The sequence below is a fragment of the Protopterus annectens genome, chromosome 1.part0, assembly GCF_019279795.1.
Source record: "Protopterus annectens isolate FY-2018-M chromosome 1.part0, PAN1.0, whole genome shotgun sequence".
In the NCBI taxonomy this organism is placed as follows: Eukaryota; Metazoa; Chordata; order Ceratodontiformes; family Protopteridae; genus Protopterus; species Protopterus annectens.
This window is the reverse complement of record NC_056725.1, coordinates 1,013,480,125-1,013,500,343: the sequence shown is the minus strand read 5'-3', so window position 1 is coordinate 1,013,500,343 and position 20,219 is coordinate 1,013,480,125.

The window sequence follows — 20,219 nt, the reverse complement described above, 5'->3', positions numbered from 1 at the left end:
CAAGTAATAACGAGATAAACAAACATTAAATAGAAACAACATACAGAAATATTTATTAAGCTATTGATTCCACGCATTAGAAATGGTATAACCAAAGTCCACTCTTCTTACTAATTTTAGCTCATTGTTCCTACCTGGAGTCAGGTTGAGAGACTAAATATCCAGGCCTTACTCCACTACGATGCAGAAGGGACCTAGTGAGCTACTTGTGCAATCATACAAGAACTACAGATCAGAGCACTATACACTTTGACCTTTATTTCCCAGGATCCTCTGTTTTTTTAAAGCTACAACACCTAATTCATCTCAACCAATTCCAGGAAGTGTATAGAACTCTGCTAATGGAAGAGTGTCAGAGATCCAATCTAACATCCTAAAATGGAACCCGGAGCGATCAAGACACAGCGGAACTTCACAGTGGACATAAGAGAGCAATCAATTCATGGATTTTGCTGGTCAAACAGTAAATTCAAGAGGATTAAACTGCAACAAGTTGAGTCAGTTCTGCAGGCACAGTAATGTATAATTTAACTTCTCCTGTTTTATCTGCATTTAGGAATTAAATGCAAAGGGGCATCTACGATAACTGACATATCATGAATGCAAACAGAAACTCTGATAGATTTATAGGCAGCCTATATTTCATGTCATATATGATTGTTTGGCAATAAACAGACTCTTAAGTTGTGGCAGGACTCTGGACTTGGTACTCATGTAGCATGATTCAAGAATGTATTTGTTTTTGCAATACTAATTTTTAAAAAAATGTATAAGAGTATCATAAGACATCATATATAGTGGATTTTAGCCTTAGCTTTGATCCAGAGCAACTGAATAAGCACTAATTACTTCATTTTAATGTTGCTCGGATGAAGACTCTGTTAAGATGTTTTTTAGGCTATCGTAGTCCTGTAGGAAGATGCCGGGATTTTTTTTGAGTACTTTATGATTGAGACTAGTTTGTAAAGATGTAACTTGAAACTTATGGGCATTAGCGATGTAGGGATTTAGCATCGCACTACAGGCTTAACGGATTTAAGATGCTTAAATGCATTCTTGTACATGGCTAACTAGAAAAGATCCTGTACATTTACAGGTAAGATTTGAAGATACTATGTCACATATACGGGAAAGAGGTCAGGAATACCATATAAAACTGGTTAAAGCAGTTTTGCTTTTATTGCTGTATTATGCTGGTTCATCAAATATTAAATAAAGGGTATCGTAGGTGGCGCATGAGGTTTACTCAATTGGACGCAATTTCCTAGAGCACAGGAACATTATTGCATTGAAAATAAATACACACTCTCCCTTCCAGCATTAAATGACTAATTAAATCAGAAATTGGTGGATTAGAATTACTGGTCTTGTGAGGGTAGGATCAATGTATATTTTGATTTATGAAGATATAATCTCACAGACTACATGTAAAGATCTGCAGGGACATATTTCAAGTCTCAATATACCTAGCCATAATTTTGGCAGTAATTTTTATTAGACTTGGAGGAAGATTCCCTAGGATCTGGGTAGGTTAAACTAGAATGTCATTGTTTTGATGTTTTTATAAGTGAAATCCTTACCAATAATGGGCTCAGTTTTTCAAGAGTTAGAAATAGGTCAAATATAATGGAAATGGAATAGCTCTATATTTCTTTTGTAGGACAAAGAATGTACAACGCTTTAAGGCTACAAACTAGAAAAAATTATCCTAATGATTGATTGTTACAAAATGTTTTTGTTTATAATGGGTTTATAAATATAAAAGAAATGACAACTCATAAAATATCATTTAGATCTCACAACAGGTAAATAGGAGCTAAGGTATGTGTGTCAGAATTAGTATAGTAGGATAGGTCAGCTTTCGACGCTCGGTAGAGATAAGTTTGTGGAGATGGGTTACATCTCAGAGTTTATTAGCAAATCGTGTAAAATAATATGGATAGTATCTTATTACATGCTAACACGTTTCATTAACACAGATATCTGTATCCCATACTCTTCCGGGTCAGGTGATATTGTGGATAGGCACGGGAATAAGACAGGAAGAGCATCTCATCTTCGCCCTGAAAAAACCCTTCTGCTTCCTAAGGTTCAATTCATATATACGATGTATATAAAATATAAGCAACATGAATATGAGATAAAGATTCCATGTGGAGACTAGCTTCATGGAATGTTAAAGGGCTGCAGGTAGAAAAAAAAAAGGAAACTTTTTTTACACATAATTTATAAAGCCAACTTAGACTTTATCATGGTGCAGGAAACCCATATGTTAAAAGAGCAATGGAGTAACATTCAAAATAAAAAAATCGATCAAAGCTGTTATAAACACAGGAAATAAAACTAATAAAGAGGGGGTGGCAATTATTATTAAAAAACCTTCCATCATGATATCATAAAACAGGGCAGTGTCCCAGATGGCAGGTGGTGTTATTTTGTTTCCAGAATAAGTTATTTAACCAAACCAATTCTTATAATTAATATTTATGCTCCTTGCATTTCTCAACAGAATTTCCTGATGGACATTTATAAAATTCTAACTTCCTTTCCCAATCATTACTATATTATAGGGGGCGATTGGAACTCCATTCAAGACCCAGAAATGGACAGAACCAACACTAAATCCAAATATAACATGCAAGCAACGTTGACAATAGCGGAAATCAAATCAGATTTCAATTTATTTGACACATTTTCTCTTCAAACGCATCAGAATTCCAATACTAGGTTTACCTTTTTCTTTCAGTGTTACAAAAGTTGGTCCAGGCTGGATTTCTTCCTGATTTCTGACATTTTTCTTGAATACAGCTTAACGGTACATACAGAACCTAGATTCTTTTCAGATCATTCCAGAATTACACTGACCATTGATTGGATAGCAAAACACACCCCGAAAAATAGATATATAATGTGGCACATAAACCCTAATTTACTTAAAAAAAATGATATTCTTCAAGAAATAGATGCACTACTTGACAAATATACAAAGTTTGTTTAAAGACAAAACACCGATAGATATTAAATGGGCTTCCACGAAGGCAGAGATCAGGGGCATATTAATTAATAAATCAGCATTTCATAGAAAACAAGCTCTTAGCAAAGAAAAGAGTATTATGAAAGAATTAACAAAACTGGAAGTTGAATTACAACAGAATTATTCTAGGGAACTGGATAATAGAATTTCACATCTACAAGAAAACCTCATGGCAATCCAGGCTGAATCCCTATCGTTCCAGGAAATTAAAAATATTGCCAACTACTCGGAATAGGCTCAATTCCCTTCCAAATTTCTAGCAAGGTTAATTAACCAACATAAGTCTATACCGTTAATAACTGAGATTACTTTCCAGGATAAAAAATATAACAACACACAACAGATAATTAAAGTATTTGAGAGTATATACACTGACTTGTATAACCCTCTTCTACACTCATATTCCGACCTAGAATTAGATTCATTCCTTGGCCGATTGAATTTCCCTATAATCAGTAATGAACAACAAGAACAATTAGCTGCTAACTTTACACAAAGAGAGATTATTATAGCTATTAAAAGTTTAAAAATTAATAAAGCCCCAGGACCGGATGGGTTTTCAGCGGAGTTGTATAAATGTTTCATCCCTAAAATCTCCACTATTCTATATAATCTATTTAATCACATTACACAATTTGGAATTAGGGATCCTCACTTGAACACTTCCAGAACTGTTCTCCTTCCCAAACCCAATTCAGACTTGAAGAACCCACACAATTACAGACCCATTTCAATTATTAACCTAGATATGAGAATCATGGCGACAATTCTGGCTAACAGACTTAAATCTATTATTACAAACATTATTTCACCGGAACAATCGTGATTTATTAACCATAGACAAACGGTGGATCAAACTCTTACACTAGAAGCCATGGTATCTTTATCATCGATTAAAAAAACCCCTATTTACTCCTTAGCCATAGACGCATCCAAAGCATTTGACCGAATCAATAAATACTTTCTGTCAGCTACCCTCCAAAAATTTAACATTCCTATTAAATTTATTCATTATATTAAAACCTTATACATGGGTGCATACACCATATTACAAATAAATAAAAACTTTTCATCTAGGATTGGGATTAGTAATGGGGTAAGACAAGGGTGTCCTCTATCACCTCTATTGTTTAATATATTCATAGAGCCTCTCTTTCTATTAATAAATCAGAGTACCTTTCATCATATACCAGATTTATTCAATACTAAAATTTCATTCTCAGCTTACGCAGATGACTTAAACATTTATTATTCTCTTCCCAGTTTGGATTTAGGGAAAATCATAACATCAATAGAAACATTTTCTAAATTCTCCAACTATAAAATGAATATGGATAAGTCGGTAATCTTTCCTGTTAATAACTTTGCACAATTTCCTATACTAATTACCCCACAAAAGATCAAGGTTAAAGATCACCTACATTACCTAGGAATCTCATTTATCAGGACGAGAACAAATTTTATCAGGAGAATATTAAAAATCCATGGACAAATATACAAAGAGATCTGGACAGATGGTCACATCTTAAACTTCCTTTTTTATCTAGAATAGCTATAATTAAAATGAAAATACTTCCCAGACTACTGTATATTTTTAGTGCAACCAGCATTCCGATTCAAAACAAATTTTTTAAGAAAACACATAAAGAACTTTCAAAATTTTTATGGTATCCCAAGCCAACAAGAATAAGTTATCATAATTTAGTACACTCTAAAGAAAAAGGAGGAATGGGCCTACCAGATCTGAAACTATACTATGATATTATTAACTGTGGTAGGTTAATCAATACTGTAGAATACTCCAAAGAATCCTCTAGGTGGTTCCCGACTTGGGCAAAACTATACCATAATTATATTAGAACATTACAGTTTAACCCGAACGCATTACCCTTCTTGTCCGGGGAAAGTATGAAGAAATTCAAAATACATAACTACATAAAAGATAAAATTATAATTATGCAAAAACTTTTTGAATTATTGAACTTAACACCTGCCTTTATGACACTTCAACCCATTCATCTTAATCCCAGTCTCAGGCTGAATAACAAGATGATTAACTTGGATCAATATCCACCATTGAGGGATATGTCCATTGCTGTCTTTTTACCATTCAAACAAGATTCGGTAACCACTATGAGGGAAAAATTAAACCTCTAGGCAAAATATACAATTACTTTAAGACAAATAAAGGAGCTTTGTGGTAAATTATGGGAAGATCATTCACTTTCCGCATCAGATATCTCCACTTACATAGCCCTGAGGGACTTGTTTCACCGGAAAGAAAAAATGATCTCAAATGTCTATAAATTTGTTATAGCGATTAAATACAACAAAGAATGTATATGTTCTAACTACTGGACGAAGCAAGACCCTCAGATTACTAATAATTGCATTGTTCAAGCTATTATTCAAAAGTATTATAAATACATCCCTCTCCAAAAATTAAAATATACACAATTTATGATATTAAACAATGCCTACTTTACACCTGCAGTTCTAAACAAAATGTTCCGCAATATACCAGCATACTGTGAATATTTCCCCACTCAGACTGCTGACCGCATACACATATTTTGGAGCTGCAAATGCTCATATAAACTTTGGTGTGCGCTAAGGGTCAACCTAGAAAAAATGGGGTACGAAAAAACAACCTTATCATGGAAATTTACTCTTCTCCATACCCCCCCTCCAGGGTTAAACAAAGACCAAATACGGATCCTCATTTCTCTTTTCATGCTGATCAAATACTGCATCACTTTAAAGTGGAAAAATAGGAGGGAATTATCTTGGGAAGGCTTCAAGCAGATAGCTAGAAAACAACTTTGTGCACATAAATATTTTTTGTATATAAGGAACCAGCAGCCGAAAATGAAGGATTTTTGGAAGCAACTATTTGACCATATTTTACTGTAATAATATAAAGAATGCAAATAATGAAAACTGTTTCGAATTTTTTAGGGTCAGGGTTTAGATGAGATTTGTAGATAGTTACTTGATGTATTGTATGAGGTTATTTTCTTTTATGTTTGTCAGATTGATATGTTTGTTTTTGGTATATGTTGGATTTGTAATAATTTCAAAACAATTAATAAAAAGATTTAAAAAAAAAAAAAAAAAAGATGGATAAGTAGCAGTAACAACCAATATAAACTGATGTATTGATACCAGGTCTGCATAACATCATTACTTAAAACAATTCAAGATGGCTGCCCATTATCTGAGGCAGCCTTCTGAAACTGCAATCCATATGTGGGAATGTCTTACCTTTTCTTGGCAATATTACAAAATGTGTCATTTGCAAGGTTGATGAAACCTATATTTTCTTACCAATGCCTTTGAACTGATTTATTTTCAGTCTTTCCTTTAAACTCTTCTTTCTATTTTATCTCATATTTTGATTTTATATGTCTGTATTAAGAAAAGCATATATTTGTCAGTACTTGTCAGTCAAAAAGAAATATCTGAAGTTCACTGGCAATAGAAGTAACCCCACACATACATACACACACACACACACACACACACACACACGCACACACGCACACACGCACACACGCACACACACACACACACACACACACACACACACACACACACACATAGACACACGCACAGGCACACAGACACATACATAACATCACCAACAAGATGCATCAAACACTTGAATCAGGAGCAGATGCCAATACTTTTGTTATGCATCACATATCTGTGTCTACTAAACACCTGCCAAATGCACTAATTTTTTTTTAGAAACGTAATACAGTTTTCATTGACTGATATGCAATCTTAGTTTCTGTTCTTGGAAAAGATTCAAAGCAAGGTCATAAATAATGTTTTACTCAAAAAAAGAGAGCAGTGATTCCTTTGGCTTGGGGATTTACTCCCGTCTTCATGTTTCTGTGACTGTGAAGAAGGTATATATGCATCTGGGGATGTGGGAGAGCTTTCTGCCCTGCAAAAAATGCTTATTTATTTTCATCTTTGTGTGTTTTGGCCATTTATTTTAAGGCTAATGGTTCATCAGCTTGTAAACGTTCAAGATTTTATAGTGGAACCTTTGAAAACATCATGTAGAAATGCTAATTCTGATGGATTTCATATACAGTTGAATAAACCTGCAGATATTTTTGCACCAATGAAGGCAAATTACTTTCATTGAATGCTACCGATGAAAAAAATGTTGTATTAAGACAGACAGCATAATTAGAGCTTATATTTAAAAAAAGAGATTGGGACCTCAACATTTTTTATTTTTTTCATAGTTACTAGAAGAAAAGACTTGGAAGAATGGTGGTAAATGAAATGCTGTGATATAAAATATTAAATCATTAACAAAATGATAAAATTTAAGAAAATTTGGCAACTCTTGAGTGACATGTTAAAAATTAAATCTTTCAATGGCATTCCTCTAGTTTTGACTATACACTTTAATAGTTTCATAGTTTTACTATGAGAGGATCAAGATCTTAAAGGTTGCTATGTAATTTCTGTTTCAAGATACCAAAATTGGCCTGTACTGAGGTTGTAGATGGATAAAATGTTGACTGGCCTAGGTGATAGCAGTTTAATCAGTAGCTTTGAAAATTGATGTCTCAGGCAAGGGAAGATGTAGCAATACGCTAAGCTGATATTGAACAATCTTGCCTACACTGAAGCAAGTCTATTGACTGATAAAGTCGACTCAAACCTTACCACTCTGTCCTCTCCTTCTGTCCCAGAAGATATATATATATATATATATATATATATATATATATATATATATATATATATAAACAGATTGTTTTCTCTATCACACAAGACCAAGTCCTAAAAGCAAGTTAAAATACTGTATTAATGGGTTCTGGCAATAGGCCTGGATGCATCTTAAATAGCATGAAGTATGATTTAGTCATTCCCCTAAGAGCTCTGTTCAACCCCAGCCTCATTGCAGGTTTTGTACCAAGTATGTGAAGAACAGCTACATTCATTCCCCTGCATAAGGGAGTACCTCCATCAGACTCAGTCAACTATAGATCTATAAGACTTATATTGAAAGCCATGGAAACCCATATCCTGAAACTAATCAATAAGGACATAGGGAACCTCCAAGCAATGGACCTGTCTCATTTTGGATTCATTAAGGACAGGTTATGCTTACTAAACCTGGAGGACATTTTTGAAAAGTTGACCAAAACAATGGATTAAGGTAAAATGGGAAAAGGAGTTGTGGATGGATGTATGGCTGGTACACACAGCATACCTCAACCTAGCCAAAGATTTTGATAGAATCACATAATCAGGCATGGTAGAAAAGCTAAATAAACTGGAACTGCCTCTTATCTAGGATGCAAAAGATCATAATTGGGAAAGCTACCTCCATGAAGAGACCAGTCACTAATGGAGTCTTCAAAGGTTCATTGCTGGGACCTCTTCTGTTGGGTATCTACTTTTGTGAAGTAAAAGCCAATATCAAAAGCCTCTGACTGACTAAGTTTGGAAATGAAATGAAATGACTGTAAGCTAGGGGCAGCCATTGAATTCTGAAACGACTTTGCCATTCTGCATGAAAGTTTGTACCGAACAAATCACTGGTGCCAAAATCATGGACTGAAACTAAATATGTAAAAACAACAAAAAAAAAAAAGAATTATTTTATCATTTGGGAAGTCATCTAATGTATGGAATTGCCATGTTGACAATACACCCCTAAGAGCCGACCCAATTCTTCCACATTTTGGAACTTATGTAGATAATGACTTGACTTCCAACCAACATGTGTCCACTGTCATAAGAAAGTCCTTCTATATTTTGTAGCTTGTAAACAAAGGGATTGTGTGTACATTTATACAGGTCATTATCTTCCTTTACTCAAATCTCATTAGGCCAACCATTGAGTATACTGCCCCCTTTGGTATGCATCTGTGCAAACACTGGAACATTCATGGAGATAATAAAAGAATACAAGGCCTAAACAATATGTCCTATGTTGGCTGACTTAAAGCCCTGTCACTATACTCTGTATCCTACAGACTGCTAAGAGATGACCTCTGTCTGGCGAGTAATCATCATCATAACCCTCCCTTTTTCCCATTTTCTTGTTGTGTCAACTGTTGCCATCTCTGTCTATTTAAGGACACTCTCTTGCCTTCTTCAGCATTCATGCCTGCCTGTTGCAGGTCTCCTTTCATAGAATCCATCCATCTTTTTTTCTGGATGTCCTTGTTTCCTCTTTCCTTCTTTCTGGCTTTCCCAAATCTTATTCACCAGATTGTTTTCTGCTTTTCTGCACATGTACCTGAATCTCCATAATCTGTTCTCTTTGACATTTTATGAAAATGTAACTACTTTGGCTTCTGCTCTTATGTTCTCATGTCTTTGTCTCTTCCACAGTGTTTATCTTACCACCCATCTGAGTCACTTCTTCTCTATCACCTCTAGCTTCCTTAACTGAGCTGCCTTTACTGTCCACGTTTCTGTACCATGCAGTAGTACTGGTTGCACCACTGTTTTGTACACCTTACTTTCAGCTTCTTTGGCATTCTTCAGTCATACACTACCCATGACACTCTGTGCCAGCTGGCTGCAACTCTTCTGATTCTAGCTTTGACCTCCTCATTCACTTTTCCCTTTTCCTCACCCACCCCTCCCAGATACTTGAAGCTTTTAACCTGTTCCACTATTTTCCCTTCTATCTCAATTTTCAGCTTCTTCTGAAGTCCACCATTTGCTGCCATTACACCCATCTATCTGTACTCTGTTTCATCCCATGTGCTTTCAGTTTTGCATTCCCTTCTTCTATCAGTTTCCATAGTTCTTGCTCAGAGTTTGCCTGTAATGCTGCATCATCTGTATATAGCAACTTTGTTATATGGCTAGTCTAACCTGTTTGCTAATATAGTCCATCAGCAGTATGAACAGCAGTGGGCTCAGAGCTGAACCCTGATGTGCACCCACTCCTGCTGGGAAACCCTCTGTGAGACTGAACACTGTTCGTACTTGAGTCATTGGGTCCTTGTACATAACTGGCACTAATTCTACTAATGTTTCTGGGACTTTGAGCCACTGCAGTCCTGCCCAAATCAACTTTCTTGGGACCTTGTCATACGCTTTCTTATGTCTAGGAATGCCCAGTTAGACTCTTTCCTCATTTCTAGCTTCTTCTCACCTATCTGTCTCACTGCAAATATTGGGTTGGTTATGCTGCATGCTGATCTGAACCCAAACTGCTCATCTCCCATCTTACTTTCTGCTGCCCTGTCTATTTGTTTATCATTCATCCTCTCCAGAACATTCATGCAGTGTGGCAGGAGTTTGATGCCTCTGTACTGCCCACAGTTGTGAATGGCCCCTTTGTTCTTGAACACTGGCACTAATATGCTTATTCTCCAGTCATCTGGAACATGCCATTCTCTCTATACTGCTTTGAATACTTGAATACATACAGGAGCTATTTCTGCCCTATTTCACCTAACATCTTTATCATATCTGCTATGACCTCATTTGAGCTGCTTTCCCCTGGCTTAATTTTCCTTATTGTTATTCTTACGTCTTCTATGGTGAGCTCCTCCTCTTTCATTGTAGGCAATATCTGGGGCAGTACAGCTTATGTCTGGGGTAGTACAGCTACAGTTGGGTTTTCTTCATTCAGAAGCTGCTGTAAGTACTCCTTCCATTTGTCTTTTATGTCCTGTGGACTGGTGAGCAGGTTGTTGTTGGCATTCCTTATGAAAGGTATCTGATGACTATCTTCTTTATCTTTGCCTTGCAATGTGATAGTTTATTTGTGCCTTCTACTGAGTCACTTTTTCTAGCTATTTTCTTATTAACCCAGGGCTTCTAAGATTTATGGTGGGCACACACTGGCCAATAGGGGCACATAAACCCCACCATTAGCATAGGTCCCTGGCAAATACCCATATCCATTTGTTGACATTAGACAGCATGACTAAGTCATCTAAAACCATATTTTATTGAACAGGCAACAAAGGATTTCTGATACACAGATAGTAAAAATACATTTTTTTATTATAATAAAACTAATAGGTTAGTCCTTTCACACTACAGTTCATCGCTTCATTAAGCCATCTAAAACATAACCCAACAGCAGCTTCATTTATAAAATACACAACCAATCAAATAACAAGCCTAACTCAGCTGTTGAATGATATTCAAAGTCATCCATTCAAGCGATACAAAGTATCTCACACGCATACACATTCTAAAATCAAGCATATAATTCAAATTTAAAAGAACAGCTGAATAACACAAAAATAAGATCAACTCAACCTGTCACAGAAACTGCTACCTCTACAGATTCAAAGGCCTAATAATTATGTCTCTAAATGTCTACCAGCTAGACAATAAATGCACTAGTTTGTTAGCCTGGTAAGTAGCAGAAAACCACCATATTCTAGCCATTTCAGAAACCTGCATAATAATGACATCCATCACTCTTTTTACATAACAGACTACTACAACATCAGCGATAAAAGACCTGATCCAAGATGTGTGTGTGTATGGGGGGGGGGGGGGGCTCTGTGCTACTCACAAAGAGCACAACCATCCACTTAACTGTTGCTTACACACCTCTAAGGATGACACAATTCCCAATTGATCCTGGCTCATATCAGTCTAGGTGGTTCCCCCATCTCTGTATAGGGTCAGTATATAGTTATCCTCTCTTTTAAGTATCTGTCATCAACATTAGTTTATGAAATGTGTTCCCCAAAGGGATCTGTAATGATACTATCTTACTAGGTGACTAGCTTAAATTCCACAGGAAGAGACTTAGCATCCCTTACCAAAATATTACAGCAACTAACTTAATACAATTAATAGATGACTTGATACAAAAACAGACAAAGTCTCATCCCTAGACTTAACATATATGCCTTTACTGTGAAATATTCACTATTCTCCTATGTGACTATTCTCCAGTTGACTCCTTCTGGTCCTTCCACACCCCTAAAAGTTCAACCCAAATTGTTACAGGAAGATCTTTCACAAGAACAAAACTATCACAACTCAATATGCCCCTCAATGCCATACGCTGGTCTGTACTTTAGAATATGATCACTCCTGTTGCTGCACTTGACCTCTCTTTTCTATATTCAGAGTTATTCAGGATTCTTTATTCCCAACTAGAAGAAGAAGGCTTAGAGCTCAGGTCTGTCCCTGGTTAACTTCTTAGATTAAAAGAAAAATATGAACCATAGATGAGCCTTGGAATACTTGGAAAAGTACCCCCCCCCCCTCAATACACAACTGCACTAGTCCCACCAGAACTACTAAAAAGAACTCAGAAATATTTTCAACTCAACCAAAGCAATATATGTTAGACAAAAACAAGAAGAAAACTAGTTTAAACCAAAACAATTCTGGAAGGAACTAAAACAGCTGAGTGTATCCTTTACCAATTCCCTATAGTCCAACAGTAACGCTACGTGTTCTGTCTTCACTTGCTTATCATTATGCACACTTTCTTCAGTCCCACAAAAGCTAACATCACCAGCGCTTTTCTCCTTTTGTCTCTCCTTTGCATGGCAGCTCCTCCTCCCTCCCCTTTATACCCTCTAACATCCTATGCTGCAATCTTCTACTTTTCCTTTTAGACAAGAAAATCCTTACTACCAAAACTTCACGAGGAATGTGCCAAGGTCTCCATACTCCATCCTACCACCTTAAAGCAGGCTGCTGAAAAGACTGATAAAGTCATATTCGTAACCTCGCCTTGACAACGGCATCTATTTCCTTAGAATTCAAACTTGCTTACACTTTACCTCTTCCTAAAGTCTCTACTCCCAAGGAAATAAAGGAGCACCCCATCTCAAACGTGTAACTATTACTGAAGTATATAAAATACTGCACTAAAATCAATTGGCAAAACATGTTAACAGCTCTGGTTTGCTCTGTGAGGCTCATCATAGTTTTCAAAATGCCTTTGCTACTTTTACATCCTTTTTAATAGCTACTGATTCCAGTTATTGGAATTTGAATGAAGGCCACTTCTCTGAAGGTCTACTTGTAGATATGATTTTGGCCTTTAAAACTGTCAACTATAATGTTTTTCTGAATAAAAGAGAAAAAAATAACTTTGGAGATAATACAGTGCATTGGTTTCAGAGCTCTCTACAGGACAGAACCATCCAGGTTTGTTGCAGTAATTCCTTTTCCCCCTTTAGACTACTAAACACAGTAGCACCTCAAGGTTTAGTACTTGGACCCCTGTTATTCTCCCTGTTTTTTAATCACCTTCCCCTTGCACACCCAAAGATCAAACTGGTTATGTGTGCAGATGACATTTTTTTTTCTTATAATCCAGCAAGAACCATAGGGAACAGGACATTTACACAAGGAAAAGCACCCATATCCCCTATGGACAGAGGAATATTTTAAATGCATGGCCCTTAGTGTCCTGTTTGGATACATGATGTCATTATTCTTTAGGAAGACTTTGCTAGGCTTAGAAAGCACCCCAGGTCATTAGCCGCATAACAATATTTGAATCTGTGAATCTATGAAAGCAAACTTCAAGGTGACTTTATTCAACTATACAAATGGCGCCAAAGTTAAGAGGATCAGCAGCATGGATGATAAAGAACAGGCAAAACCTTTTGAATATATACAGTCAACCATGGCCAGTTGCCATAATAGTTATGGTCTTCACCTCCCATGCAGAAGGTACATTTGTTCCTGACCTCAGGATAATGTGCCTCTGTGGGGTTCTTCCCACCTCAGAAATACATGCAGAGTTATTTTATTCCAAACTCACTCAAGAATGGGCAGCAGCACACACTCTACATGGTGCCTCTTGGAAGGAGAGTTGTCTAGACCAATCACGTTGGGCATATACTTTGGTACACAGTATCCTCAAGATAGGAGAGCACATATCACAGACTGTGCCCTGTGGCAAGGTTAGCCACTAAATGGTGTAATACATGTCTCTAGGTGATCTAGTCATGATGACTAATGTCACCAAATGGCTATGCATATTTTTTGATGATAAGTGAGTTGAAAACCCAGTCTACTCTGACCTATGGTAGGGACCCATGCTAACAGTGGGAGGGATGGAGGGATGGATGTGCCCCTTTTGGCCATTGTGTGCCTTATATAAAGTCCAGCAGCCCTGGTTTAATCAGCTACTGGCCAGACAGTGTCCAGTTGCCCAACTTGGGTTACCTGAGATAGCGCTGTTGAGTGAAAGCTGGACATAATACCAATCAGCCTGCCAAACATGAACTAAGAATTGCTACGCTCAATGTAGGTTCACTGATTGATATTTGCAGTGGAAGGCATGATGTTAAGGAGGAGGCTGCACATCCTATGTATCCAAGAGACAAGATGGAAGGGCAGTACAGAAAAGTCACTTGTCTTCGGATCCAAGGTCTACTACTCAGGAGGACAAGCTAGACATGGTGTGTGAATTGTGGTGAGAGAGAGGCTTCAGAAGACAGTGAGGTTTGTCATCGGAATTAATGACAGACTCATGGCAGTCAGACTGTAATGTAATGATAGAGCAGTATCCATAATCTCAGCCTATGCCCCACAACACAGTTGTGATTGTGTGGAAAAGAGTGCATGCAGACAGCAGTTGCAGGACCTACTAGATAAAGCAAGATGACATGAATTGGTTGTTGATAATGGGTGGCCTGAATGCACATATTGGGACAGACAGAACAGGATATGACAACTATCTGGGTCGACATGGGTGGGGCTACAAGAATAGAGAAGGAGAGGCCATTCTAGACTTTGCTTGATATTAGCTAATACATGGTTCAGAGAGATAGTCACAAGATGACATACAAGAGTGGCCAACATGCAATTCAGATAGACTTCCTCCTAGTAAGGAAAGAATGCTGGTGTGGAATCACTGATTGCTAACTCATCCCCAGTGAAATATCTGGACCACAGCATCAACCACTGAGGCCACAGTCAGCTGCAAGCAGTGGTCAGAAAGGTTCTAAGGTCAACAGAGACCAGGCTGAAGACCTGGAAGTTGACTGGAGAGAAAGCACAATATTTCTGGGAATTACTCAGGGCTTTAGCACCTGAAGAAGAAGTGGAAATAGGTGGAGTTGAAGAAGAATGGCAGTGGCTCAAACAGCATGTGTGAGGACTACAGAACAGACATGCCTCTGAGCCAGATAGGGACAAAATGTACATAAGGAAAGCTGGTGGTGGAATATAGAAGTCCAGGATGTCATCAAAAGAAAGGAGTGCAGGAAAAAGTTTGAGATAGAAAAGATGAACCAGTCTACAAAGGAATACTAGTTGGCTAACAACAGAGGCTAAGAAAGGAGTTGCAGTGGTAAAGAACAAGGTATCACAAGCCCTCTACCAGCTTATGGAAAGTGAGTCAGTAGCTGGTATGAAGAAACTGTATCAGATTATAAAGTAAAGCTAGAAAGATAAAAAATGTAGTCAGAAACCCTTCATAAGGAATACCAGCAACAACCTGCTCACCAGTTCACAGGATATCAAAAGCAAATGGAAGAGTACTTTCAGCAGCTTCTGAGTGAAGAAAATGCCACAGACGCTATACTGCCCCAGACACAGCCGAAGAAAAGAAAAGAGGAGGAGCCCACCATGGAAGAAATAAGAACAGCACTAAGGAAAATGAAGTCAGGGAAAGCAGCAGGCTCAGATGGGGTCACAGCAGATATGATAAAGATTTTGACTGAGATAGGCGAGAAATTGTTCCTGAGGTTATTCATAGCACTGTACAGAGAAAATAGTATCCCAGATGACTGGAGGATAAGCATAGTAGTGCCACTGTTTTGCTATGTGACAGAATTCACCACTGTTGGAAGTGCAGAGGTATCAGACTTCTGTCACAGTGCATGAAAGTTCTGGAGAAGGTGACTGATAAAAGACTATGCAGATTAGTAGAAAGTTATAAGGGAGATGAGCAGTTTGGACTCAGATCAGGATGCAGCACAACTGATCGGATGTTTGCAGTAAGAAAGTTGAGAAGAGGCTAGAGATGAGGAAAGATTCTAATTAGACATTGGTAGACATGGAGAAAGTATATAACAAGGTTTCAAGAAAGCTGATTTGGGCAGTGGTGGTCCGAGGTGTCATGAACATTGGTAGAATTAGTGCAAGCTATGTACAAGGACCCAGTGACTCAAATATAAACAGTGTTTGGTCTCACAGTAGGGCTTCTCTAGTAACTTCCTTCAAGGGTAATGGATGTAAATGTTTCTGTTTAGGACATGAGATTAATTTCTCATTGATAATCTTTGAATCCAGTCAAGATGCAGGTAGGAGAGTCGGGAAGACAGTCATTCTACTGAGGGCTAAGAGGACCCTTAAATTGTGAGTTTTCTGTGGCTGAGTATGTCAGCTGATTCTATACAGTCTAACTGACAAGGAATTGTCCTTTGATGAGATGAAGACCACACTGCCAAACACAGGAGAGCAGGGAGATAGATCTGTAGTTGATGATTTGGTTAATTTCTGACTGAACACAGAAGATCACACTCTTTATGACCCTCTCATCTATGTTATATAACATGTAATGACATGATAAATATTTAGTTGAGATGGAACTTAAAGTATTTTAAAGTTGGGACCATCTCCTGTTGCAACATATACTGTTCCTAAAGTTTAGATAAAAGGTCATCTCATAGGTGATGGCTGCAAGGCAGTGCAGCCATAGCTTTTCTGTTGTTGGAGTACAGGACCATTTGTGTACAGTCATAGTCCTACCCTTGTGAGTGTTTCTGTTTCCCTGGCAGGTATGATAAACATACCAAGACTTTGTTAGGCTTGCTTTCCCATTGGACTGCCACACATTATTTATACAGACTGCATACAACAGTTATCCCAGAATTGCCCCGTGTTGTATACCAACTGCCAGCTTTCTTAGCTGTGAGAATATTACCATTCCTTATCCTAAAGGTACATTTATTCAAGAAATGTAACACAATAAATGGGTCTTTTAGTAGTCTCCAGGTCCATCAGTATCAGTATTACAATGTTGGATGTATACAGTTAAATGCCATGACTGGGTTCAGAAAACATTTGCAATGTTCTTGTTGGGTAGTAATGAGTCCAACAACTTAATTATTGCACCTGTCTGCAAAATGTGCTTTTCTGAACTACTGATAACAGTCTGCCATCAAGTTGCACAAGGTGACATTGCAAAATTAGCTGTTTATGAATAATATGAATTGTTTTGTGAGCTAACTGTTGAGGGGTATAAAGTGACAACAACAAGCAGGCATTTTTTTATCTACATTTTAATCTTTTAAGAGTAACAGGAATGTGTAACTTTCCATAATGCTGGAAATGTGACAGGTGTTAAAGAATTGTTGATAATATGGAAAGAATTGTTGATAATATGGGTGAGTAGTAAGGGCCATAAGGTTGACTATCATTTGAATATATTTGGTGATGAACAAATAGTTTACTTTTAGACAATGGCCATGATATTATTGGTACAAAATAAATGAAGTGTGTTGTAAAGACCATCATCCATGATGGCTAACAATTTATGATTGAGTTTCCAGGGCAATGGTCAGGAATGCATTTATTTATTTTACATTTGTTTGTTAGGTAGTTGGACATGTCTATTGACCCTTTTCAGCTGTGACCTAGGATATCTATAAAATCAGTTTACATTTATTTTGACATATTGATTTGTCAATGTAACATCTACAAATATTGTCATCTTGGTAAGACACAAACCTACAGGCAAGTTGCCAAATTATATGTAAGGGTATGGCATCCAGGTCCAAGGAGGTTATAGTACACTCTACTCAGCCCTTATGAGACCTATCATTGAATATAATGCCTCCTTTTGCATGAATCTAATTAGATACTTGCAACAGCTGAAACAGCCAGAAAGGTTTCTCATCAGAAGAATTCAGAGAGGGCATGAATACCCTGTCCTACGCTGATCACCTAAAGGCTCTGTCTCTGTATTCAGTCTTCTAAAGGCTGATGACAGGAGATCTTTGTCTAGTTTACAGGACTCCAACCTTGATGAATCTATTGCATATGAGCAAAATAAACAGCACAAGAAACACTAGATCTGGGATCTGAACTTCAGTTGTGACATAAACAGAATATACTGGAGAGAGAGATATATGTGTCCCAAAGGATCCCTGGACTATGGAATAGGATTCTTCATCATCATCATCATCATCATCATCATCATCATCACCATCATCATCATCATCATCATCATCATCAGCCCCCATTTCCCATTTGCTATATGGGGTCGGGGTATTGTGTTAACTGTCACCAACTCTCCATTCTTCAACACTCATGCCTGACTGTCACAGATCTTCTTTCACACAATCCATCCACCTCTTTGCTGTCTGTTCCAAATCTTCTTCACCATATTGTCTTTTGCTTTTCTGAACATATCTGAACCACAGTAATCTGTTCTCTTTGATCTTTTCTGCAATTGGACCTACTTTGGCTTCTGCTCTTATGTCCTCATTTCTTCGTCTGTCCCACAGTGTGCATCCTACCACCAATCTCAGGCACTTCATTTCCATCACCTCTAACTTCTTCATCTACTCTGCCTTTACTGCCTAGGTTTCTGTACCATACAGTAGTACTGGTCGCACCACTGTCTTGTACACCTTAATTTTCAGTGTCTTTGGCATTCCTCTGTCATAAACTACACCTAAGACTGTATGCCAATTGGCTGCAGCCCCTCTGATTCTTGCTTTGGCCTCTTCATTCAGACTTCCCTGCTTCTCAACCACCCCTCTCAGATACTTGAAGCTATTTACCTGTTCCACTATCTTCCCTTCTATCTCAATTCTTAGCTTTTTCTGATCTCCCCAATTTGCTGCCCTTACCACTGTCTTACTTGTGCTTAGTTTCATCCCATGTACCTTCAGTTTTGCATTCCATTCCCCTATCCTTTGCTGAAGTTCTTGCTCAGAGTCTACCTGTAATGCTACATCATCTGCATACAGTAACTTTGTTGATCTGTCCCTTCCAACATATTCACTAATATAGTCCATCACCAGTATGAACAGCAGTGGGCTCAGAACTGACCCTGGTGTACACTCACTCCCACTGGGATCCCCTCTGTCTGGCCAAACACTGTAGTTGAGTCATGGGGTCTTTGTACATAGCCTGCACTAATTCTACCAATGTTTCTGGGACTTTAACCATCACAATACTGCCCAGATCAGCTTTCTTGGGACCTTGTGATATACTTTCTCCAAGTCTAGGAATGTCCAGTTGGACTATTTAATCATCTCTAGCTTCTTCTTAACTACCTGTCTCACTGCAGACATTGGGTCAGTTTTGCTGCATCCTAATCTGTATCCAAACTGCTCATCTCCCATCTTACATTCCACTACTCTGCGTATCTGTTTATCAGTCACCCTCCTCAGAACCTTCATGCAATGTGATAGGAGTTTGATGCCTCTGTACTGCCCACAGTTGTGAATGTCCCCTTTGTTCTTGAACACTGGCAGGAGTATGCTTATTCTCCCATCATCTGGAATATGCCTTTCTCTCCACATGAGTACCTAGGAACCATTTCTCCCCTATCTCACCCAGCGTCTTTATCATATCTGCTGTGACCTCATCTGAGCCTGCTGCTTTCCTTAACTTCATTTTCCTTGGTGCTATTCTTACTTATCCTAGTGTGGGCTCCTCTTCTTCTCTCGCAGTAGACTGTCTCTGGGGCAGTACAGCTTCTGTGGGGATTTCTTCATTCAGCAGCTGCTGGAAATACTTCTTCCATCTGCCTTTGATGTTCTGTGGACTGATTGTTGTTTTCATCCCTTATGAAGGGTGTCTGACTATCATTTTTATCTTTCTGTCTTTGACTTGCAACCTGATGTCATTTCTTTGTACCACCTACTGAAGTTGCTATCAACTCCTATCTTAGCTTCATTGTTAGCCAACCAGTATTCCTTCCTAGCCTGGTTGGTCTTTTTTATCTCCCATTCCTGCACTCCATCTTTCTTTTGATCAGTTCCTGGACTTCTGCAGTCCACCACCAGCTTTCCTTATGTACCTTATTTGGTCTCTGTTGACCTTAGAGCCTTGTCTGATCACTGCTTGGAGCTGAGCATGGCAACCAGTGGTTTATGCTGTGGCCCAACTGTTACTGGGGATGACTTTGCAATCATGGTGTCTACTTCAGTGCCTTTCTCCTTACTAGGAGGAAGTCTACCTGAGTTGCATGTTGGCTACTATTGTATGTGATCTTGTGACTGTGTTT